This window comes from Bidens hawaiensis, unplaced genomic scaffold (genome assembly GCF_021521415.1).
Source record: "Bidens hawaiensis isolate Kalapana, Puna unplaced genomic scaffold, B.hawaiensis_p1.1 tig00031803_1, whole genome shotgun sequence".
Classification (NCBI taxonomy): domain Eukaryota; kingdom Viridiplantae; phylum Streptophyta; class Magnoliopsida; order Asterales; family Asteraceae; genus Bidens; species Bidens hawaiensis.
The window spans coordinates 77,974-104,830 of NW_027495380.1; the positions used below are offsets into that span (position 1 = coordinate 77,974).

At 32.7% G+C, this 26,857-nt stretch overlaps 1 pseudogene across 1 annotated transcript; it reads right to left on the minus strand.

Moving 5' to 3' along the window:
- Positions 1–21,693: 21,693 nt before the first annotated feature.
- On the minus strand, positions 21,694–25,386 carry LOC143582605 (uncharacterized protein At4g15970 pseudogene; annotated as a pseudogene). Its single transcript, XR_013144000.1, has 3 exons — positions 25,127–25,386; positions 22,295–22,663; positions 21,694–22,218 (listed from the first exon to the last, which is right to left on the minus strand). The product of XR_013144000.1 is annotated as an uncharacterized protein At4g15970 pseudogene (transcript).
- Positions 25,387–26,857: the final 1,471 nt, after the last annotated feature.

Consider the following 26,857-nt stretch of genomic DNA (forward strand, 5'->3'; position numbering starts at 1 on the left):
TTTTAAAAATTATTTTATTTCAAAACACTAACACATATAATAAAAGTGATTCTTTTTTTAAACTCTTTTCTAAACTAAATATTAGATTATAATAATAAATTTAAAGAATAAGTTTTTGAAATTTGAAGAAAATGATAAGTTTTTAAAATTCATTACTCAAAATTTAAAATTCAAAATTTTTAAAAAAATAAATATAAACATATTTGAGCATTTTCAACAAAAAAAAATTACATGTATTGGAGTATCTTTTAAAATTGGTTCTTTTAGAATTTGAATAGCATAAGCCAACTAAGTTCGTACGTGTTGGAGTATCTCCACCACCCCAGAATTCCGGATACTCCACATTTTCGCTTTTCCCTATCTCCACCTACCATATAGGATTAAAAAAAATACATTTCTTTGGACAATGCAAAACTGAGACAACTTGAGTAATTCAATGCAACCAAATTGTATTAACAACATTGGTATCTCTCTAAACATACCATAATATTTTTACAGTTCTTTTTCTTAGGAGAACTCTTTTAACATAGATAAGATGTATAAATTCTAAAAGAATTTATTAAAGAACAAGATAAGATGTATTAAGAATAAGAATAAGAATAAGAAAAGTGATTTATTAAAGAACAAGATAAGATGTATAAATCTCACAAGGTCCCATTTTAGAAAAAAAACAATTTATATTGCAAGCTTTGTAAACTCTATACTCACGATAAAATGCTACGAAGTTGTTAAAGTTATACCTGGATAAACAAGTGCCACAATTACAATTGTATTTTCTATTACCACAAATCTTTAAATGCGCCTTCAAGTCGGTCTCAACGCTATACGCCTTGCAACAGTTGTTACACTTATAGTCCTTTTGAGTATGATGCTTTCTTAAATAATGTTTCCTGAGACCACCAAAGTCTCCTAAGGCATGAGAACGATTGTAGCGGATACATGTGGGCTCAGGGCATAGATACACCTTTCTCGTCACCAGATCCTTCGATTTTTTCTTCTTAAGATTGAAAGGAATTTTGTGAGCTCGTTGGTGAAGCACCAACTTCTGGTTTCTCGGAAACCCTTTGTTGCATACTTCACAAAAATGCCTCTCTCCATTCAATAGAGTTGTGGGGGAGACTCGTATTGCATATTCAGCATCTGGATCTGTCATCAATAAACCAAGGTTCCAAATTAGAAGAAAAAATAATTGTAAATGTAAAAGTTGTGTAAGTAGATTTCTACAAGTTGATATCAAAACAACATAGAAATAGTAAATTTTGTGTTGGTTATACAAAAAAGACTAGCGACATAGCTTGTTGTCCGTTTGTCTTCTATGCAATGTAAACACTACTCATTAGTGAAAGAATCAAATATAGTATCACCGAAATATAATATAGTGAATAAATAAAAATATTAAAGAACTTGCATGAGACTTCAGATTGATTGCTTTGGATCATGGGATCAACAAGATGGTGATTATGCTGAGAATTTGCCATGAACTCCATGTTATTTTCTGTGCTTGTGATGCCAAAGAACAATGTTGGTGAAGGTGATCCTTGGGCCATCTTGAGTATTTTAATTGTGTAGTATTCTAGTATAGCTTGTTAGACTCCAAAGACAAACAAACATATATATACTAGCTTAAAATAGTTACCGGATGCATTCACCATTGTAATAAAAATGAGAAAAATTAGAAGGATTTGTGGCAGAAAAAAACATCCTCAAAAATATTGATAAAAAGATCACAAGTAAAAAATTTTAAAAAAAGTAAAAAAAATCAAAGAATTTTTCCTCCGTCTTTCTTGTTCTCAAAAATAAAATGATACAATGTTAACGAAAAACAATCATTGTGTTTTTTTTTTATTTTCGTTATCTATGTCTTTTTTTCTTGATATTGTGTTATATTACTTAACATTGTATTATAGTTTATCTGACATTTTGTTATATTTTGTGATCTATTGTGTTCTTTTATCTATCATTGTATTTTTTTTTGTTTATTTTTGTCATTGTATTTTTCTCGGCATTGTGTCCTTTTCATGGTTTTTTATGTTTTTGAACTCGAAAAACGGGGGATAAATTTTTGTTTTTTTAGTTTTCAAAATTTTATTTATATTTTGAGTTATGATTTATTTATTATTTTTTAAGAATTTTTTGTTGCCGTCGCACACTTCACAGTTTTTTCTCCCTCTGCATTTTAACTTTTATGTAACATTAAGATGTCTCATTTATCACCAAGCGTGGTACTACACCTCTATGTTGAATCCACTTGGGTGTTGATAATGTGAACTCACACATCTAGCCTAATCATGCTTTGTGCATTCTCAATTACAACTCATATTTATTTCATATATTCTACTTGAAATAATGGCCCCCACACTTAGAGATTAGAGATAAACATGGTATGTGAGGTATGTGTAATAAAGTACTTAAAGTCTAACGGTAACAGACGCGTGTTTGAAAAGGTGTTGCTTTTAAAATGATTTAACGATTTTAGTCTCATGGAGAACATGTGTATAGATCTAGGAGAAGGTTTAGAGAGCGGGTTTCCAACCTGTCTATTACACGGGAACGCAATTAGTTAAAATAATATATATAATAAATAATAAAAATACAATTTAACAATGTTTTATCATATAATGTTAATATAAATCAGTAAGAGTTTTTAAATTATGTGTTATAAACCTAACGAACTTAGCTTTGTTCCTTTTGTTTTTATAATAAACTAGTGTGTTCTCCCGAGTGTTGCGTGGAAACCCATATTTTTAAACGTGGATATAAAAATACATCATAACCATTCAGGATATCACTTTGACACAACAAAAAATATTTTATTAAAATAACATGGCCAGCATCGATTCGGCTCATTATAGTATGAACTGACACTTAGTACATAGCTTACAAGTTACGCTACAAAAAAGGCATTCTATGATAGTATTATGAATACATGTATATTTTCAACCAAGATTATATACTTTATTGCGACTAAACCTCCGTTTTAACGTCGTGACACAGATTAAAAAAACATGTCATGACGGAATACTAAAAATGTTTAAAACTTTGTATGTTAACCATTATAAAAGGATCAATAACTCAAATCTATAAATAAAAAATAAAGAAAAACAAATTTAATGAGACAATTTAAAGCCATGAAAAACTTGAAGGGCTAAATTGCAAAGTAAGCAAAGTTTAAAGAAAAAATATTAGCGACTAAGCTAAAACATTTTAAAACTTTTGGAGCTAACTTGAAACAATTTAAAACTAAAGAGGCTAAACTTTTATATATATATATATATAGGGGAGGGTTATTCTAAAAATAAGTAGTTTTTTAGGAAGACTAAGAATAAATCATAGCCATTGAATCATATCAATCAATGGTTGAGATTTAAAATTACCAAAAACCGTCATAGGTTCCTAGAATTACTCTTTCTCCATTATAACCGACATAGTTTCCTAGAATTATTCTTTCACCATAGGTTTTAATGCCAAATGTCAAAATTCTATTGGTTCTTACCATTCATAGAAAACAAAATCTTTTTATTTGAACCCTTTTATATATATATATATATGAGTGTTACATCTCGCATATTGTGTTTTATTACACAATACTATTCATAGATAAATCTAAATTTTTTTGATAATTTTTTTATATTTGATGATAATAACATATACAATACCGCTTAAAAAATAAAAAAATTTGATTGTTACATTGGGTTTCAAAAGTTTTCTCAACTCAAGTTGGTATTCAAAATAGCCTTTCCCTAAGAGCGCACATACACAATTATATATATTATAATATATGTTAGAGGGATATGTTAAGAATTTTTAGATTTTAAGAGTTTTACAAATTTTGATGCATATGATACAACACTTGATGTATTAACTTTAAGTAATACAAACTTTTTCAAGAGGTAAACTTGTTTTTTGAAACCACTAACTAATATATATATATATTAAAAGGAGAATTCAGTTCTTCTCGGAAAGTTACTATTCCATTTACCATTCAATATTATAATATTTTAATTATTATCACTAGATCACTTGCTATAATTCCATAAATAATAATGATGATTTTTGTTTCTTTTATTTTACTTTTTATTTCAACAGATTAAAATATCTAACAAACTATAATTTTAAAAACTAAACTTGGGCAGGTATCGGTTTTACATGTTTTGTTTGTCGGTTAAACGATTTTTTAACTTTGCTTTCATATTTTTATAGTTCGTCTTTACAATGACTGAAAAGTTTTTCATGATTAAAAAATATATCATTGTCGCATGGTTTTATATCTGTGTTTTAACGTTTGATACATCACCTTTAAATTTTTATTTTTGCTTACTAATATATGTTTACGAATTTGTGTTGGTATCGTTGATACTAATTGAATTTTTTTCGGTTCGCAGCTGTAACGTGTCGGGTTTTTTGTTCTACATATCTACATATGATAATTTGGTGTATTCTTTATTTGTTCAATTTAACGATCCCGTCGCGAAACACGGGGTTTTAAACCTAGTAATTATTAAACGTTATTTTTAATGCTTATTTAATTCATTACACTAAGTAAATATAGAAATACACATTTAATAATAATAATAATAATAACAACAACAACATTAATATAAATAATTAATATAAATAATAATACTCAAATATAATCGGTACTTAAGAAATATCGGGTTACATTCAACTTTTACGAACCCGCTGCAAAGCACGAATCCACCCGCTAGTTTATATATGCACACTAAAATGCAAAGTCAAAGTTACAATATATAATTTGTTGTACTACTTATCAATAGATGATTCAGTTAATTCTAATATAAATTTTTTTCAGTTAATTCTATTCACCCTTATATGTATACCATAAATCAAATACGCTTGTACCCACTTGTTTTTTCTATAATAACTTTTGTTCGTTAACACTTTTCTTTTCTAAAAGAAACTAACTATGCATTGTGATTAGGTTTTTTTTTCCAATGTTCCGATATAAACATATTAAATGTCACACCCCTACTTAGAGCCTATGCGTGTGACAATAATCGCTACATGTTTTGTAAATATATCATAGTTTACGGGTTATTTAGCGGAAGTCTTTGTTTTATAATAAAATATTAATATATTTTGAAACATTTATTTATGATAAAACATTAATTCATTTGAATGGCTTCTCGGATAATAAATAGCTGAGTGTTTGATTTATAAATCTTGTTTGATTTTATAAATCATGTTTAAATATTATTTACAATTTTTTAATGATTTAAAACTGAGCCATCTCTACCTTATGATCATCTAACTCCATGAATGACTATAATTGCTTTCTACTTGTGCTAATCTGTTTCCCTCCCTGAAGTATGTGGAGAAAATACGTCAGCGATATGCTGGTAAATCGTTGACTCTAAAAACATTTAATAAATCTTTCTTTATAACATCCCGAAATTTCCAAGAATAATATTTTCTATATTATTATTATTTATGATGGAAAAGTTTAATTGAAGTAATAAAGAATTAATAAAATAATAAATATCGAAAGTTAAGTAGGCTAATTAAATGGAATAAATATGGACCAAAAAGGAAAGATGGGTCTTAAGTTCATTGACTTAAGGGAGTATAAATACCCCTTAAACCCTAATCCTTTCCATTTTTATTCATCTCTACACCATAGGCTCCCTACACACTCAAAACACACACACACACACACACCCTCTAGTTCGGTCGTGACCAAGGAAGAGGATTCAAGACCAAAACTGAACATAGATCTTGGTAAATCTAAACTATAGAAGCAAAATACAAGATTTTTGTTCATAACCGAAGCTAACCGTAGCCTTGAAACGTCAAAAGGTATGTTCTTTACATATAAATGTTATGTTTTTACGAACGTTTTGCCCTAAAACTTAGCCCTAGAATAGATCGGGTATAGATGAACCATAAAGTTACAAACTTGACGTTTAAAATGGACTTAACGAACTTGTTAGTATATACGGTTCATGTTAAAAACCCTAGATCTAGTTAAAATGGATTTGTAAGCAATAAAGGTTGAAACTTTGTTGATGCACAATCTAGATCTAGCCTAAAACGGGTTTGAAAATGATAAAGGTTCAAGCTTTATGGGTGAGCGGGCTAAGTCTTAGCCGAGCACGGTTAGGGAAACGTTTATGGGATTATATGGGACCATAATAGGGTATTAAATCTGTGAAATATAATGAAATGATGATAAAAGGAGGATACAACAGCACATCGTTCAAATACAACCTGTATATTCGAATACAATGCCTCGATTCGATTACATGATATAACTCGATTACATTTTGCCATTCGAATACAATCATGGACTCGATTACATTGTGCCATTCGAATACAATCATGGACTCTATTCATTGTGCCATTCGAATACAATATGATCATTAGAATACAATATGATCATTCGAATACAATATATGATCATTAGAATACAAATGTATTCTAATCATATATCATTAGAATACAAAGGTATTCTAATACAAGTTGATTGCTAACACAAATGTATTCTAATCACATGCCATTATAATACAAGTGTATTCTAATCACATGCCGTTAGAATACAAATGTATGCTAACACAAATGTATTCTAATCATATGCCATTTGAATACAAATGTATGCTAACACAAATGTATTCTAATACCTTTCAAATATAAGATATTCAAATACAATGCTACTAGAATAGACCAGACTTAACCATTTCTGGTGCAACCTAAAGAAAGAATAATGAATTAGGAAATTGATACGTGTAATTGATATATAGTTAGCCGTGCTCAATTGAAGAAATAAATCACTATTAACTCAGAAAGAAACCGGAGACAGCTGAGTTTCTAGCCCCACTTCTTTGTTATGTTTTCGGGGTTGTGTGCATACTCAATGTGAACGTTAACATACTTACCTTAAATGGTAAGTGTATGCTATGATGAATTAGATGATAGTATGTATGAATGTTATGAATGAATGCTTGTCGGTGCGTGAACGATGTTCGGATATTGCACGTATCATCATGGAGTATGGTTGGTAGATGAATGATGTGAAGACGCCTAGAGTGTTCGTATGCTACGATGTAATTATCGTATATGTGAGGTATGTGTAAGCAGGTACATGAATGGTACGTGAGATCTACGTCCGGCATAGTAAGTTAGGATGATAAATCCCTCTAAACTACTATGGGACCTAGACTCGATGTGTGATAGTGTAAATAAGGACTGTGAACCTTATTAGCGTTCCTTATACGGATATTATATAATTGAGTATGTGTTCCTTATATGGAGTACCTTCTATGGACAATGTATATGGTTTCTTCTATGGATCAGGTATAGAGTTCCTTCTATGGATAAAGTATAGTGGTCCTTTTATGGAAAGTATATAGGGTCCCTTCTATGGGTAACGTTAAGGATCCTTCTATGGATAATATTTAGGGGTCCTTTTATGGATAGTTTATATAGATCCTTCTATGGGTGATTCAAGTTGTTACTTCTATGAGTAATAGTAATTGTTCTTCTAATAGATATTATGCAATGGTCCTCTTATGGATAATTATAAAGTGTTAGAAACGAAGTTCGGCTAAGTATGAATATGTATCTTCGGATACGTATACGTGAAAATATGAGAATGTATTGTATGTTGCCTGATTAACTAGAACTCACTCAGTGTAGCTGACTTTTAGTATGCACGCAAGTAAATAGGTTTATTGAGATGGCATGGATTGAACGGCTGGCATCTGAAGGTGGAAGAAATGATGTTTTAAATATAATGTTGTATGTTATTTTTTTTAAGAAAAGATCGAATGTTTTGTATCGAATGATTGAAGTTAATGTTTCCGCGAATGTTTTAAATTAACTTGATTTGTAGAACTGTGTTTATGAGTAAATCCGACGTTAAAGTAGGGGCTACCGGTAACGGGGCCTTACATTCTTTGACTGGCAATATAGTTTTTTTGAACAATCTTAGTAGAAATGTCTCTTATTTCTATATTTGTACCACTTGCCATACATACACAATTTCGGTTCTCCGGGAACTGACGCCCATTGGAGAAATTTTAATATGATCTCTAGTCTGCGGCCATATAGACTTGATTGATAGATTAGACAAATTATGTTTTGATCCAGACACATGTGTATTCGGTCTGAGTTGTTTTTATTTTCAATCTTGTAAATTAGGGATCACGTAATCTCATAAAAATATTTGATTGACTTTGTTAAGATAAACAACCCGTTCATCTTGACTGATTTAAAAAGGTTTAACGTATTCACATGTGATTGTCTGTTTTGAATGAAGTGGTGATCTCGTTTGAAAACCTTTATGAATGATTGATGATTAACCTATAAACAAATAGGTTTATAAATACACGGATCGTCTCTTAATCCGGCTGCAAACCTTTAGTCTGGTTTTGATAGCTTTAAACCTTGATTGATCATTTGTTTGAATAAAATATTTAGATCTGAAATCTTTTTCTTTATTTTCCCATCATGTATTGAGTTTCTTCTTCATGAAGAAACATCTATAATATAGGTTCTTTCTTCAAGAAGAAACTTCATTTGTCTATAACCTTTGTATTTATAAAATCTTATGTTTCTTAATCATAAAGAAATACTATTTTGACTATACCCTTTGTAGGTAAAAGCTTATCTTTCTTAATCATGAAGAAATAATATTTTAACTATATCCTCATGTATATAAAATTCTATATTTCTTAACTGTAAAGAAACATTATTTTTATTTAACTTTTGTATCTACAAATCTTGATCAAGGTCTGCGCTATACCCCCAACTAGGGTCTAACACGGGTATTCGGAGTTAATAAACCTAAGCTTGACCGAACAATATAAGTACCTATGTCTATGTCGGCATTTTCGAAACCAAGTCCGTATTCGTATTTATGGTTTTGGATCGATTTGAAACGCGTGTATATATCCTTTTAGTCATGTAACGACTTCATTTTATGTTTAGAGTGACCCAAATTTTGTGTAACCAAACTTTAATTTTGTAATACACGTCATTATTTTTTCACCAACGATATCGAAGCGGTGAATGGCAACTTTATGTTTGTAATTTTATTTGATTAGGCCAAATACTAGCATAAATGTTTTGTTATGTTTTATATAGATACCGAATCCACATACTATTTGTTGAACTTGAGGGGGGTGAATAGATTTTAATTCGATTTTAATGAGCTATGACTTTAATAAACTATTTTCACAACTTATAAAAATAAATGCAAATAAAGTAAAGAGTATAGGGATAGAGATGCCATTTATAGAGGTTCAAGTGAATGTTAACTAATTCATTCTATATACTCTCCCCGATACCGTGATGGAAAGTTTTTTTCATTGGTCGTCTCCATAAATGGTAAGGATGACTGATACAATCGTCACACTCTTAAAAAGAAGTGATCACCTTCTTCACTAGACACACAAGGTGATTAGCCTTAGAATTTCTTCTAATTCTCACTATGTCAAGATAGTGATTCTTCACTCAACCATTTATTAACTCTATATCAAGATAGAGTTCCCAACCCAATGCAATAACAACACTATATCAAGATAGTATGTTCACCTCTCAATTATTAATCAACAAAATAATGATCCCTCACCAATTAAATTACTAGAACAGATTCTGGTGATGACCACTCAAAAATGCAAGCAAGTTGTAGGTTGGTAGCTTAAGAAAGCTCTTCTTTTTGCTATAACTTTTAATCTCTTCTTGTTGATATTTGAAGCTTGAATTCTTCTTGAATATGAAAGAGATTTAACTTTTAGAGTGTATGAGAAACTTGTAGAGAAAGCATGTGATATGCAAGGTTGTTGGCTAGTTACAATCGATCCCCACCACAAACGCTTCAAACGACCGTTGACGTCTAGTCCACTTCACATTGGTTTTAGCAATGTGAACGTTATGTAAAGTCTTTGTCTTGCCTTTTAACTTCATTTGTGGGTTCTTCACATGTGGGAGACTGTCCCTATCACTTCCTACTTATCCTTGTAGAAAAACGCAAGTATTTCACTTAATGAATACTTTGGTTTGTTCAACCAAAGCTTCAAATCTTTCTTTCTATGGGTTTGACTTACCCTTTTGATGATTGTTAAGTCATTAATGCAAGGTTTGAATAAAAGTCATTCTTAAAGACGAAGGATTCGTTCAAGTAGTATTTGATTTTCAAATAATAAACGTTTTAAAAAATATGATTAAATGCATTTTTATAAACTTTCCCTAAGTTTATAAAAGTAACAACTTAGTTTGATTAAGTTGTTTTTTAATCTTCAATGGATTAATCTTATAGTTTCTTCATCTTCACTGTTGATGTAGAAATCTCTATATAACACTTCGTGGATTAAAACTTGTTAATTCCACCATCTTTGATCTTAAGTATGTAGTCTTCATTAAGTGCTTGAACATACTAAAGTGTGACTAATGATGATCAATCAAGCGTTAAGGGACGTACGTGACATATAATATCTTTGATGAACTAATAGTTTTTTGTGTAACATTAGACTTAGTAAGTCATTATCAAAACGCAAAGGTTAGATATAGTTTGAAAATTTATTTTCCCAACACTATTAAATGGAGTAAATTTTTTTTTTTCCTAATGGAGAAAGCCCCCTAGTTATCCAAAAGAATTCGTTTAAAAGCATTTTTGTAATTCTCATATATACACATCTCTATACATATACTATTTATTGGAGCAAATTGATTTTTTTGTCTCGTGTGGTTTACGTCTCATAGTTTTTTCACCCCAAAATGAAAATTTGAACGAATGAACCACGGATGCTTAAATTTGATTGTGGTTTTGACATCTTACACTAACTTCACCCATTATCCCATGTTTAGATAATGGATTAACTTAGCTAATTGCTCACAACTGTAAAAAAAAGTTTAAATGTCTGAAAAAAAAAGGTAATTTACTCCCATTTTTTTATTTTTGATTTGCTTCTCTTTATACTTTGTTACTTTTAAAATTTATTTACACTATTTTTTCAATATTTTAACTCTTAACTAAATGAATAAAAAACATATTAAATATATTTAAAAGTAATAAAATTTATTTGAAAAAATCGACAAAATATATTTTTAGCATTGACGTTTACAGTTGTTTGTTATTTTGACCAGTTAGGTTAACTCCATCCATTATCTTCCATTGAGACAATGGATGGAATTAACCTTAGGGGACACAACCGCAATCAAGTTTTAAATGTCAACAGTTCATCATTCAAGAAGTTTCATTTTGTTATGTATGAGCATTCATAATCCATTCATTATAATTATATTTTGTGAGTGAGGTTTTATAATATAGGGAATGGTTGTCACACCCTCATATTTCGACTAACACGGTTTTGCCGCGAGACGCGTGACAAACCAGGATCTAGCTCATTCGTTATACCAAACAACCATTTAAAAGTAATTAAAACATCATTTAAGTCTCATCCAAACATGAGAAAAGTGCAGACAACAAATAAGAAAAGTTTCATTTTGTTATTTAAGAGCATTAATAATCCATCCATTACGTTGTGTGAGTGAGGTTTTATAATATAGGGAATGGCTGTCACACCCTCATATTTCGACTAACATAGTTTTACCGCGAGACGTATGACATACTAGTATCTAGTTCATTCGTTATACAAAACAACCATTTAAAAGTAATTAAAACACCATTTAAGTCTCATCCAAACATGAGATAAAAAATCAAATCAATAGTTTAAGGTTTAGCGGAAGCATAAAGGTAAACTGTTTAAAATAATAAAACATGTGCTCAAACACGCACAACCCATCAAATGTAAATAATGTGAAATAAAATTTCATGCGAAAAATGTGATTCAAGACATACACAATGCAACTCGCTCCTTAGCACATCTAGCAACATGTGCAAGTATAAATACTCAAGGGTCAATACGAGGTTGGTGAGTTCATAAGTTGTAGTAAAAAGTAGTATATGTAGTATACGTAGTATAAGTAGTGTATGTATAAACAGATTTAGCACTTTTCAAATATACCAAGGTAGCTAGCTCATTTACAAGCTACTACACGGTTGAACCAAAGCTAACGAAATGTACGCATTCCCACTAGGTCTATCACCAACACTTGCGTAAATGTTAGGTCAATAATACATCAATTTTACGACATTGTACCCGTCATGCTAGAATTAGTAGTACTACAAATCATTTGTGTTTTCTATACAGAAAACAAATAAGAAAAGCATGAACTCACATGGTGATGTGTGTAAAATACTTTTCTCAAACCAACTGAATGCACTCGACTCGTTAACTATTAGAATTAACGATCAAACAATGATGTTGATGAACTCTAATCTTCCGAATCACCCACAAGCTCCCAAAATTACACAAGAACTCAAGTTTTTCATCCAAAGACGATTGAAAAGAGTTACCAGGTGATTAGGGTTTAAAAAAACTTTAAACAAATTTTCCCAAATATGGGCGACCCCGATCCGCACGGGCGTATGTGACCGTATAATTTTATAACTAGAATTATAATAACTAATTATAATATGGAAAAGCATGTAACACTTAATCACTTATCTTGAAATAATTAAATCATACAAGTTATTAACGTAATCGATTCGACATTAATCACCAACGCGTATAGACGAGCTCATGTGTGTGACTTGTCACTGACTCGTGTAAATTTTATTCATGACGTGTAAGATAACGGCGTTTGTGTTGACGAAGTTAGCGTGAAAGTCCGGGGTGTCACAATGGTCTAGGGTGTTGTGAGTGTATGATAGAGAAAATGCAGTGATTTTTTTCGTATATTTGAAAGGTTCCTATAGCACCCTATAATTTTTTAATATATTTTGAAAGTAGTTGTAAGTAAATGAGAGAGAAAAAGTAACGATAAATGTATAAAAAGTATTATTTATTTGAAATAGAGAGAAAAAATGTAGTAATTTTTAGTGTAATTTTTTATTTAAAGATAAGGGAAATAGATGGGAATGCTCTAAGGGATCTACATTGTAGGGGAAAAGACCTATTCAATGTATTATTTAACATTAATCACCAACTCGTATAGACGAACTCATGTGTATGACTTGTTACTGACTCGTGTAAATGTTATGCATGACGTGTAAGATAATGGCGTTTGTGTTGACGGAATTAGTGTAAAAGTCCGGGTTGTCACAATGGTCTAGGGTGTTGTGAGTCTATGATAGAGAAAACGCAGTGATGTTTCCGTATATTTGAAAGGTTCCTATAGCACCCTATAAATGTTTTAATATTTTTTTTAAAAGTAGTTGTGAATGAAAGAGAGAGAAAAATAACAATAAATGTATAGTATTATTTAACTAAAAATGAGAGAAAATATGTAGTAATTTTTAATGTACTTTTTCATTTGAAGAAAGGGAAATAGATAGAAATGCTTTAAGGGATCTACACCGTAGGGGGAAAAGACCTATTTAATGTATTATTTACGTTAAATCTATTTTTCAATATATAAATGTTATAGTATTAACTTATCAACTCCCGCAGTGAGGCTACGAGCCGACATGAATTTAGTCAGTGTCACGGTATGACACCGAAAATAACCAACAAATAAGTCCGTTAATGCCCCAATACAACAAACCTAACATAACAAACACCACGCTTGCGGTGCGAACTGATGCAAATTAAGTCGGTATCAGGTTACAGTATCAAAAGTAAAGCAAAAAATAAACTTGTCACACGGAAGTACAAAAGTTAATATATTTAAAAACACCTTAGCGAACAAAAATAAACTACGGGTTGCGTCTACGAATTGGCACAAATTAAGCAGGAATTGATAGACACAAAACTTTTTTTTGCGCCTGACGACTGTGAACTAATGTGAATTGGGCCGGGCTCGATGATGTCGGTAGTAAATCGTTAATGAAAACCACACGTTGCTCTAGAGAACTTACGTGAATTTTGTTTGTATCGGGTTACGACACTGAAAGTAAAGTATAAAAAATTTGTCCACGTTAAAATATAACAAATTTGAAACAAAAATAATAGCAGTGGAAATTGGTAAAAAGCATCCAGAATCAACGGTATCGGAACAAAATCTTAAAAATCAAAATGTTTCAAACAAAAAGGTGTTTAAAAATATAAAAAATGAATCGACCCATTTGGTGCAGCCATGTAGATTAATAGACACGTTGCGGGCACCAAATTTCATTTTTTATAATAATAATAATTATAATAATAATTAATAATTATAATAATAATTATTATTACTATTATTATTATTATTATTATTATTATTATTATTATTATTATATTCACTATGTTTAGTGTGACTCATGTGATCTTTATTTCACATGTGAAATCCTTGTGTACACATTCCTATAAAAATATGACATGTATGCTTTTCACTTTGGATTCTTTTCTCAAAAATGTTTATTGAGTATTCATATAATATCATAACTTTCACGAGGGGTACGAATAATGTGAGCAATGACATAGAAATCATGTTTTTTCCTCTCTCTATTACAACTCATATTTGCTTGAGATATAAGTTTTATGTCATGAAGTGCCGATAAGTTGAAATCATGAGTTCATATCACATTTATTTATCTTGCCTTAGCTATGCTTGAAATTAATTAAAGACAATTTTGTAAAATATAAGAAAGTTTGTGGATTTAGTTGAGAGAGGTTAGTGATAATTCATTTGAAATATAGGGGAAGAATAAAGAGAATACTCCTTCTTATATAAAAACTTAAAAACTCCTAAATAACTATTTTTAATTAAAAATAAAACAATATTTTCAAAATTTCGTTTCTTCCATCATTCTTATATTTTGTTACTCTTCACCAGAAGAAAAAATAAAAAAGAAATTAAAAAAGGTGGTTGTAGTGCACATATGTAATATTGTGCAATACTGTTGGATTACACATGTGCAATAATGAGTATTTTATAGGTTTAATCATGTTTAATTGCATATATTCAATCGTGTGTATTGTATATGTATAGTTTTGTTATATTATATGTAAAAAAAATAATATAATAAGTTGATGTAGTGCACATATGTAATACCGTGAAATATTGTTGTATTACACATGTGCAATAATGTGTATTTTATAGGTTCAATAGTGTTTAATTGCAAATATTCAATAATGTGTATTGCATATGTGTAGTAATGTTTTATTATATGCAAAAAAAAAATTAATTTTTTTTTGATGTGGTGCATATGTGCATTAGGTTGTATTAGACATATGTACTAGTACGTATCAATGTGTGCATTAGTCTTATATATAAGACTACGTCGTAGGGTCGTATGCTACGCCCTAACCCAATTCTTGTTATTTTTTCTCTTTACTATAGAACTTTCCAGTACTCCGTGTGCTTCCAGCTTCTCAAGTTCTCACTTAATCTTCGTCATTAACACGTCCTCTAGCTCGTTTAAGCTCATTTCACCTATAAGCGTAGAAGAACTCAAATTACTCGTGTTCAATATATATAAATAAATAAAACACACGATGTCAAACATTAAAACCACATCCTTTTACCCCCTCATCAAAAACATTCTAGAAAACACTCAAAAGCGCAATTAAAGTATGTAATATATGGATTTTAGGGATAGAATCTATGGCATCAACGTATAGGGTGTAATTTTTCTAATTGATTCCTAAGCCAAGTGTGAACAAGATTATCTTTGAATTTACCCGAAGTGGAAGATGAATCAATAATAGGTACTAGGTTATCAAACCTAATAATTCGATATCAAATTTGGTTTATCTATATGGTTATCTCAATTCAGTAGCAAATAATATTAAAAATATTAATGCCATTATTTATAAGACAATCGTGTTCGTGCTTGTTTTGTATATTGGATTGATTGGGTCGATGCTTGCTAGAGTCGGTGTCTCGGTGATATGCTTGGAGGCTGGTGGGCTGGATCAGACTATTTTTGTGGGCTTGGTTTTGTGATCTTTATGACTTGAGGAAAAGGAGATGAGAGGTGTAGGGTAGGTTACACCGTTACACATGCAATAATCGTCTCACCTTATTATCTCTCATATTGTTCTTGTTTCATTGATCTTCGTTTTCGCCTGTTTCGTCTCTCTGATGGTTCCTATCTAGTTTTGTGATTCTTAGTATTTGTAAAAAGTTATTGTGTTGATCGAAGTTTGATGATCTGTTTTGTTCTACACTGCATTTATTTATTCTTGTACAATTCTTGGTTAAACGTTTATGATTTGGGGATTAATAATACATATTTAAATCGAGTGAGTCTCACACAAAGTTAGATAAATAGTTGATCATTCGTTAAGTACACAAGGTATCCTACAACCAAATAAAGGAATGGTTTAAAACCCAAATAAATCTAGTAATGGTAATGTAATAGCTTAGGTTAGGAATATATACACACTTAAGACTCAAGTTCAACATTAGTTGGAAATAGGCATGTTCAAAACGGTTTGGGACTAGGAACCGGAACCGGTTCCTATATTCAAAACCCTCAATTAAACCGGTTCCAGGCTCGAACCGGTTAGGGAACCAAACCGGTTCTCCCACCCTCGGACCCCTAACCTATCTAACCGGTTCTTACCGGTTCCTAACCCGGTTCCTGTATCGTAACCGGTTCCAACCGGTTACAGTGTAAAAATTATTTTTTTTTTTCGTTTTTCGTTTGCGATTTGGATTCTAAACTACGATTCGTATTTGTATAACATGAAAAATAAAAAAAACAATTAACATAAAAATAAACAATTAACTGATGAAGAAAAGACAACTACTGAAGATGTTTGCCACTGAAGACAACTACTGAAGGTTGCCACTGAAAACAACTACTGAAGGTTGTCACTGATGACAACTACTGAAGGTTGCCACTGATGAGGAATACTCATCAGTGGGAACATTCATCAGTTGCAGAGTTTGTTGTCACTGATGCAAAATATGAATCAGTGACACATCAGTTGCAGAGTTTCATTAGTTGGAACATTATCAGTTAAATATGTAACCATTGTACAATGTAAACTTGTTCATTGGATTTGCAATACAAGTGCATTTAGTTTTTTTTTTTCGTTTTTCGTTTGCGATTTGGATTCTAAACTACGATTCGTATTTGTATAGCATGAAAAATAAACAAAACAATTAACATAAAATTCATTTTATTTACTTTAAGAAGTTCAAAAAAAAAGGTTACATGTTTTAAAATCTTCAAAAACAAACTAACAAAACATTAAACTTATAAATATAAAGTTGTGACATATTATTTCTAGAAAAGCCTTCTTGTTCGTCGTAATTATTGAGTGGCGACTTCTTCCTCGGAATTACTTGTAGAAATGCTTTCTTGTTCGTCGTGCACTCGAACATCAAGTGGTGTTTCATCTTCGAGAGTGGTTACGTGTTGAATACGATCGATTGAGTCCAAGTGATCCTTTAAGCAAATGCACATCTCCACCGACTCCGAATTTAGTCTTGTTCTTCTCACCGATATTACCCTGCCACTAAGAGAAAAAGCGGATTCCGAAGCTACCATAGAAGCTTGGACGGTTAGTAAATCACGGGCCATGGTGGCAAGAATCGGAAACTCGGTTTCCTTTACCTTCCACCAAGCCAAAACATCAAAAGTGCCATATTCCTCTTCGGATAAACCGGTAGAGTAATCATTTGCACTATACCTTCCTAGTTTGCTTGAAGGGGTGTTACCCCTTTGTTTTTTAGCCGTTACGTTGCGAACGGTGTTCATAAGGCTAATCATGGGATCTCGTACTCTAGTAGCACTTGAACTTGATGAAGACCCCCCCGGCATAGGCATGTGTATGTTTGACCCATATTTATTTAAATAAAAGTCATACATAAATTTAAAATTCAAGTTAAAATCATTTTTTGCCTCTGTTGAAAAGTTTGGGTCAACTTCATGCATATCTAAGGCTGAAAAAATTTCGTCTATCACACATTCAACCCCCGTAACATTTAACATTGGGTTTAAAGCGGCGGCGCAAGTAAAAACCGGTGGCAATTCAAGAAAGTATTTTTTTAATTTAAACTTCATTGGTAATATGATGTTTGAAAACATTGGACTTTTATTTTCAAATTCTTTAAGATTGTTAACGATTAAAAATAACTCCGAAAGAACCAAAGGACTTGTCGGATAATACGTTCCCGATAGTTTCGTAGTTGATGTTTTAAAAACTTCAAGAAAAGTCGATAAGTCTTGATAATTTCCCATTTCTCATTTGAAAAGGGGATTGCCAAATCATTCTCGGCAAGACTAGAATGAAACATTTGTAAAGTTTCTCTTTGTTTCAAAGCACTTTGAAACATTATGCAAGTGGAATTCCATCGATGAGGTACATCCCAATTAGCTCCCAAAGCTTTTCTTCCCTTATCTTTACAAAATTTTCTATATTCCATTTGTCTTTTTTTACTTTTCTTAAAAACTTCATGTATCATTAGTCTAAAATCGTTTATAACCGATGTAAACTCATCCGAAGCAAGTCCGTCTTGCACGATTAAATTAATGATATGTGCAACACACCTTGAGTGAAAAAATACACCATTGCAAATCGGCGTATATTTTAATTTTAATTTATCAACCGCCGATGTATTATTCGACGCGTTATCAAATGCCATTGAAAATATTTTATTTTCTAGTTTATAAGTTTTTATAACATAATCTAAAATTTCAAACAAATTATCTCCCGTATGTGGATACTCAAAGAGTTCGAAAGCAATGGTGCGTTTCATCATTTCCCACGATGACGGGTCTACCCAATGAGCGGTGACACAAAGATAAGATTCGGGTAGACCATGTGGAGCCGACCAAACATCACTAGTTAAGTTTATTCCTGTATTTATATTTTCAAAATATGCAATTAGTACCTCTTTGGCCTTCTTTCACAATTTTAAACAATAACGTTTAAGAGTATGACGACTTACGTGAGTGTATTGTGGTTGAAGCGTATCTCGAATCATGGCGGTTAAGCGAGGGTTGTCGAAGTGGCTAAACGGCAAAGCTTCTTGAATCACAAACTTCGCCATACGATCTTGAACTCGATCAATTTGGTATATAAATATTCCGCCTTCACTATCCATTTGCGTTTGTTGCGAATCGACATTCTTTTTCAACGCCTTGCAATACGGTTTTTCGATGTGTTTCTTCAAATTTGAATTCGAAAGTGGGTTTAAATAAATCCCACAAAACTTGCACCGAGCCTTCAATGAATGGTCACTCAATTCAACCAAATCCCAATTGCACCAAATCTCTTGATTACGATTATGAGGTACAATACGAACGAAACTTGGTTCGGCGTTGGAACCTTGACCAACCGATGATTGTGAGGTAGCCATAACAACAAATATGAATATAGAAGAAGAGAATACAAGAGATTAGAGAACTCAAAACGTTGTAATAGCGTTTTTTTGTATTTTTTTGCGTTCGGGTTTGCGTTTTGAGTGTTGTGATGAACCCATGACACCAAATACCTATTTATACTAGTAGTGGGGTGCTTAGGGGAGCCAAAAAACGGCTATTTTTGACCCCAACGGTCAAAAAACGGCCAAAAAACGATTTCCAACGGCTATATTCGATCCAACGGCTAGAACCGGTTAGGAACCGGTTCCAGAACCGGTTCCGGTTCCTACCCGCCCCCACTCAGAAATGCAAGAACCGGTCACGAATCATCGGGTTGAATCAGATAGGGTCCAGTTCCTACAAAAAACGGGTAGGAACCGGTTCGGGTCCAGTTCGGGTCCACCGGTTCGGTTCCAAGAACCGGTTTCGTTAAACATCTCTAGTTAGAAACAAAGAGTCATAACTATAGTGTTGTGTGGGCTCTTATTTGCGCCACTATCCTCCATATTATCATTTATTTTGAGTTGAAGTTGAGTAATCATTTCTATGCCTTGCAAGTTGCAACATTAGTTAGAATACCAAGCTTTATACCAGACCCGAACCCGATGCATAGGGTATGGTATTTAGAGACAATGTCTGGACTCGAACCCGACCCGAATATGACTAATACCCGATCATATCCGAACATGATTCCATATATAGAACCGGGTATTAGAAAAACCCGATTGTGCACCTACATAATACAACCCAAATAAAAATTCAACACAAACATATTTCCCAAATTGGGCCCAAACTTGGCCCAGTCTATATAATACAATCCCCGCATATATTTACACAATTATGTGAACCCATATCTCATTCAAATTACACCATAATTTCAGATTATACACCTATTGATCCCATATCCACCAGTTGCAAGACAGCCAATTCCAACTATCAACAGATTCATCATTCTTTGACTTCAATTTGTAAACAACAAGTTGTCAATTTAGAAAAATAATATTGCAAGTTCCCATTTTATTCTGTTTTACACTTTATACATAAAGTGCGACGAAGTACGTTAATTTAATAAATTTGTACCCAAATAACCAGTAACTGCAATGAGTCAATTACTAATGTACTTTTTCATACCACAAAGGCACAAACCCTTGAAGTGCTCTCAGCAACGCCTTACATTAATTATGTAAAGCGTGTTTGCCAATGTCACAATGATCCTGATGACGAGCCACACAGTAATTAAGATTATCTTAAGACTTAAGGTCTGAAAATACAGCATTTGGTGTAAACAAAGCAAACATTTGGGTCTAAAAAAATAATCTGGCTTTGGTCTCTTCGCTAGACACCTAGACGTGTATCCTTACATGGCTTTCTTTGATTTGGGATCAGTCATACCCGAAAGCCAAAGTTGTATCCTTACACGACTTAAAAACCCAAACGACCCAAAACTGAAAATTAAATTCTGATTCAAAATCCAGTTTTCGTTAGGTTTGATAACCGCAAAAGTGTAGGAAAGATCACCAAAAGGGAAATATATACAACACAAAACTAAGGGATTTCGAGCCTAGAGGCGTAACATATCTCCTATTAATATACCAACTGTTCATATGTTGGTTAGTTTTACATAACTCATCTATCTCATTGCACTATGATGCAATGGAACTAGCACATTTCATCTTATCATTTCTTTTCTTTACAAAAAAAATTACTACACGAGCGCTGGTTGTAGACCTAACACGTAATACAATATGTTAACTGAATGTTTCCTCCCTCAATTCATCTCCGTCGGCCAAACCAAGGTGCCGAATCAAAGCATGACTGTAAGATTAAAGTTAAATAGAAACCACGATAAGAGTCACTTTACCATTTTTTGGTCAAAGTTCGTGTGACATGACTATCATACCCTTTCTTCAAGGGTAGGGTTGTAAGCGAACCGGACGTCCGTCCAGTAGGACGTTTGTTTATGTTCATCCGTTTAATAAACAAACAGGACATGAGCAAAAATATTTCGTTCGTTAAGCTTAACAGACGAACACGGACAGAGGCCGTGTTCGTTCGATAATTTTGGTAACGTCCGTCGGTAACTAATATAATGTTTTGGTCACTTTGTTAAGTGTTTAAGTATTTTTGGATATCATGCGGTGTAATTCCGAATTTGTGGGTGGATTCTTTTTGCATTAATATGTATTTGTTTATGCTTGTACGCTCGCTAGAGTCGTTTATGCTTATTTGTCCATTAGTGTCCTTTAGTGTTCGTTTGTCCATTAGTGCCTGTTAGCAGCGTCCGTTTACAGTACCAACGAACGGACACGGGCAAACTCAATTCCTTAATGAACGAAGAATTTTCGCGACAAAAGCCTAACGGACAAGCACGAACAAGGTCTCATCCGGTTTGGTCCGGTCTGGTCCGCTTACAGCCCTATTCGAGGGTATAATAGTCATTTGACATGGAAGGAAAAAATTAGAGGAAGGGGATACCTGCAGTTTTTAGGAGGGCTCCAAGTTGGACTTAAAGAAGACTTCATATTAGACGGAAGAGCCATGAAGTTTTTCCAATCTTGAAGCATGATTTTAAGATCATGAACTTTGTTTTCAAGACCAACGCAGCAATTTGCGTGCATCGTGCACACTTTTTCCATATCTTTACTAGGTTCACAAAATCCACCGAAATATGTTGTATCCAGAAACCTTAAATTCAAGTTAAGGTCTGTAACTATAGCATCTTTTTTGATGTTATTAAGGACATCCTGATCATGCATATCTGGATACACCATTCTTGAAGAATACCAGTATTTGTAAAACTCTATGGACCGGATGTTTGACCGCACAAAACTAAACCCTCCGTTCGGTATATTGGTGAAAACATCAGTTGAGTTTCCAGAGTAATGGTCACACGCAATCTGAAAATCGGCATCCGGATAGAAATGTGGGAACGGATCCCTGAACCACATGATATCAGCATCCTGTAAACATTCGGCCAATGAATATATTAGTGTGTGTGTGTGCGCGCGCGTTTGTGTGTGAGAGAGAGAGGATAACTGTAAAAAGAAAGTTGTAACCCATTTCAAGCACAGAACGCAAGAAATCGATCCGTCGCCACATCATCTTCAAGTAATCAGGTGTCATAAAGTAGGCCTCTTGAGAGAAATCAACCCCCTCAGTAGTTAAGGCAAAGCAATGTTTATGTACTCGTTTACAGGTTGCAAAAGCCTTCTGATCTAAAGTAATAACCACCAAATGATTCAAAAGTCTACTGGTGTGGAAACCAAGCCTAAAGCTTGTTAGAAAGAGATCCAAAATTGAATTGTTTGGGTCTGCCCAAGCCTCATTCAAAGTTGTTACGATAACCGTGTTGTCGTGCATAGCAGCCGCCTTTAGAACTGTTTCCAGAATAGTATCATCACTGTCCTACAATTGGTACAAAAGCTGTCATGAGAGTTTGTTATATAATCAAGTGAAAGATGCTAGAAGCCACATTATTGCACAGAGATCTCTTCATAGTTCATACACATTCATATTGCCACATTAATGCTAATGTACAATAGCAAAACAGTAGTTCATAATCAACTGAAGCATGTTAGAACAAGCACTCAACAAATTGCATATAAATCTCTTCATACAAGTTCACATTTCCCAAAATCTCAATCAAATTTTAGTTTTTTAAAAACATTATTGATGTTTTACATGTTTGGTGCGTCTAATCTGCAAAAACCATAAAGTTGATGGGAGAATGATTATTGAACATAGTATAATAATGAATAAAATCAAAAGTATGCAATCTGTCACAGCAGGAAAGTCATGATAAACATCTAAATTAGGCCTGCACTGTCACTACTAAGCAGATTTTCACAACGGTAAAATAATCTCCTAATGTGCAATTCTCAAAACAGCTAAATCAGGTATGTTCATACACATTCATATTGCCACATTAATGCTAACACACAATAACAGTTTATGGTTTATAATCAAGTAAAGCATGCTAGAATCAGCATTTGAATTCCAATTTGTTTTCAAAAATGCATAACGATCTCTTCATAGTTCGTACACATTCATATTGCCTTAAAATCTCAATTACAAACATTATTAAATGTAGTTTTGCATGTTTGGTGTATGAAATCTGCAAACACCATAAACTTAATAGAATAACAATTATTAAACCTATAATGAAGAAAATCTAAACCATGCGATTTGCTACAGCAGAAAACTCATAATTAAGTAATTAACCCTAACTTAATATCAAATTAGCTCCTAATGAACAATTTTTAATACTGAAATAAGAATATATACTTACTGATAAATCTAACGCATTCAAAATCGACATCAGAGCACATGAACAATAATATCTAACGTAGGCAAACTATTATAGCAGGAAACTCATAATGAACCCTAACTTAGCTCTGCATTGTCACTAATCATCAAATCAGCTCCTAATTAACAATTTTCAAAATCAAAATCAGAACAAGAACAATAAAATCTAAAGTACACAATCTGTTAAAGCAGTAACTCGTAATAAACACCTAAACTAGCTCTGCATTATCACTAATGATCAAATTAGCTCCTAACAAACAATTCAAAATCAAAATCAGAAAAAGTAATCACTAATAATCAACAGTTACAGCAACATCTTAATTCTATAACAAATAAAAGCTAAAGTATGCAACCTGTTACAGCAGAAAACTCATAATAAAACCTAACTTACCTCTGCAATCTCACTAATCATCAAATCAGCTCCAAATAAACAACTCTCAAAATCAAAATCAGAACAAGTAATCACTAATAACCAACAGTTACATCAACATCTCAATTTAACAAAGCAATGACCAAATAACGAGGCTAACCGGCAACGAAATCAGAACATGTGATTACTGATAATCTAAAGTGCTTAAAACCAAAAACGAAAACGAAATCAGAATATGAGCTATAAAATCTAAAATATGCAATCTATTACAGCAGGAAAGTCATAATAAACACCTAACTTAGCTCTGCATAGTCACTAATCATCAAATTGGCTCCTAATTAACAATTTTCAAAATCAAAATCAGAACAGAATTGACTTAAAATCTGAAGTATGCAATCTGTACAGAGAGAAAGTCATGAACAGGGTTGGCATAATAGATCATACACGACACAACTGACTGACATTTTTTCCCTAAACACGAACATGTTCAGAAGAAGGTTACACGACAAGACCTGTTCAGGGACACGATAACACAAATGTAGCAAAACAAAAGTTACTAAACAAAAATCCATAAGAGTCTAAAATAAAATCATAACATCTCCTAAGTCGCACAAATATTTTATTCTTTTAAAAACTGTAAACACGTCATTAACATGTTGTCTTTTCGAGTTGTGTTAACATGTCCGTGTCATAAATTGCCAGCACTAGTTAATACACACCGATATTGGCTATCGGTCCCTTGATAAAATATCGGTCAGAATATCGGTACCGATTATATCGGCCATATTGGACCGATATTTAACTGATATATCACTATAATCCCGATTTAAGTCTTAATTATCAATCTTTAATGTTCAATGTTAGTGTTTTAAGTCTTAATCAGTTCCTACTTGCTACGATTGTTAGTGTTTTGCAATTTGCAAAATGTTAATTTGTTAATGAATTATTAGTATACTGAATTATTAGTGTTAAGTTGCTATATATATAAATTTTACATGATATTAAAATTACCGATATCTCACCGCGATAACCGATTCCGATATTTTTCAGCATCAACTGCTTAGAGTACACCTAAATCAGCTCTACATTATCACTAACAAATAATTAAAACTAGCTCCTAACAAACAGTTACATCAACATCTCAATTTAACAATTAACAAAACGATAACTAACTAAATAACTAACTAACTAACCGGTAACGAATTGAACGATAAGACAGAAGAGAACACCTCGCTCGACATTACTAAATGAATAAAACAACAAAACTAACCGACAACGAATTGAACTATAATGAATAAAACCTAAAGTACGCAATCTGTTACAGCAGAAAACTCATAATAAAACCTAACTTGCCTCTACATTATCACTAATAATCAAATCAGCTCCTAATAAACAACTCTCAAATTCAAAATCAGAACAACTAATCACTAATACTCAACAGTTACATCAACATCTAAATTTAACATAACAATAACTAAGCAGCGAAACTAACTAACCGGCAACGAATTGAACCTATAATGAATCAAAACCTAAAGTACGCAGTCCGTTACATCAGTAAACTCACAATAAAACCTAACTTACCTCTACATTATCACTAACAATCAAATTAACTCTCAATATCAAATTCACAACAACTAATATATTAACCAACAGTTACATCAACATCTCAATTTAACAATTAACAAAACGATAACTAACTAACTAACTAAATAACTAAATAACTAACTAACCGGTAACGAATTGAACGATAAGGCAGACGAGAACACCTCAGTGGACGTTACTAAGTACTCAGGCAGTCGGATCTGGCAGGAATCAAAGGCTCTATACAAAATAATATACGAAAAGCCGAACACGAAGCACAACAACGCGGCGGTGCGAGCACGGTGGAGTACGGCGAGTGGTTTCAATTCAAACAAGTGCCGACGCAGCATTTCCGGCTACAATATAGTTCGAAATCGTTGCCGGAGATGATGTTTTCAGGCGAATAAGTGGTGCGTTAGGGTTCCAATCCGGTGGTGGTTGCAATCGCATCGATTTTGAAGTTGAAGACGGTTACCGAAGAAAAGCTAGGTATGATAATAATAAGTTAATAACAATAACAACAACAACAATAATAATAATAATAATAATAATAATAATAATAATAATTAGACTGGTGTTAATGTACAAGTTGTTATGCGTCGAGTACAAGTATGTTGATGTGACGTGGGGGATTGGTGATTCTGTCGGTTGGGTGACTGGTGACCGGATTTTGGAAAAAAGAAAAAAAAATTGGTTATCTAATAAGGATGGTCGGTTTTCGGTCAGTTCAGTTAGAAGAGCCATTTTGCCACATAACTCCGGTACGAACAGTCTAACGAAAATTTGGTGTAATGAGTTCCGTTAAAGTGTAACATTTTTGCTTGGAGAGCGGTACAGAACAGACTTCCTTCTTGTGAAGCCCTTAGCAAAAGAAATATAAGTGTTCATGACATGAGGTGTATTCTATGCGATTCGGGTAAGGACTCGGAACCACATCCTTACAGTCTGTTTTTTCACCACGGTGGTGTGGCAACACATCAGCGCATGGTGCAAAATTCCCCAGATCTTTGTGTTTTCGGTGGAAGACATTTTCTTTCTGCATAACAGTTTGAGGTCAGGTGAGTACAAGAAAAAGGTTATCCAAGGAATTATGATCATTGCTAGTTGGAGGATCTGGAAGGCGAGGAATGAGAAACGGTACGAAGACAAAGAGACTAAGGTGGAAGAGGTTTTGGGAGATGTCAAGGCTTTGAGTTTCTTGTGGCTCAAAAATAGGTCGAAGGATTTTGATAGGAGTTGGTCAAATTGGTATAAAAATGCTTTAATGTAATTTTTTTAGAGTAGTAGTGGCTCCTCCGTGCTCGGTGGATGGGTCATGCTAGCTCGTCTTTGTTTTTGGCTTT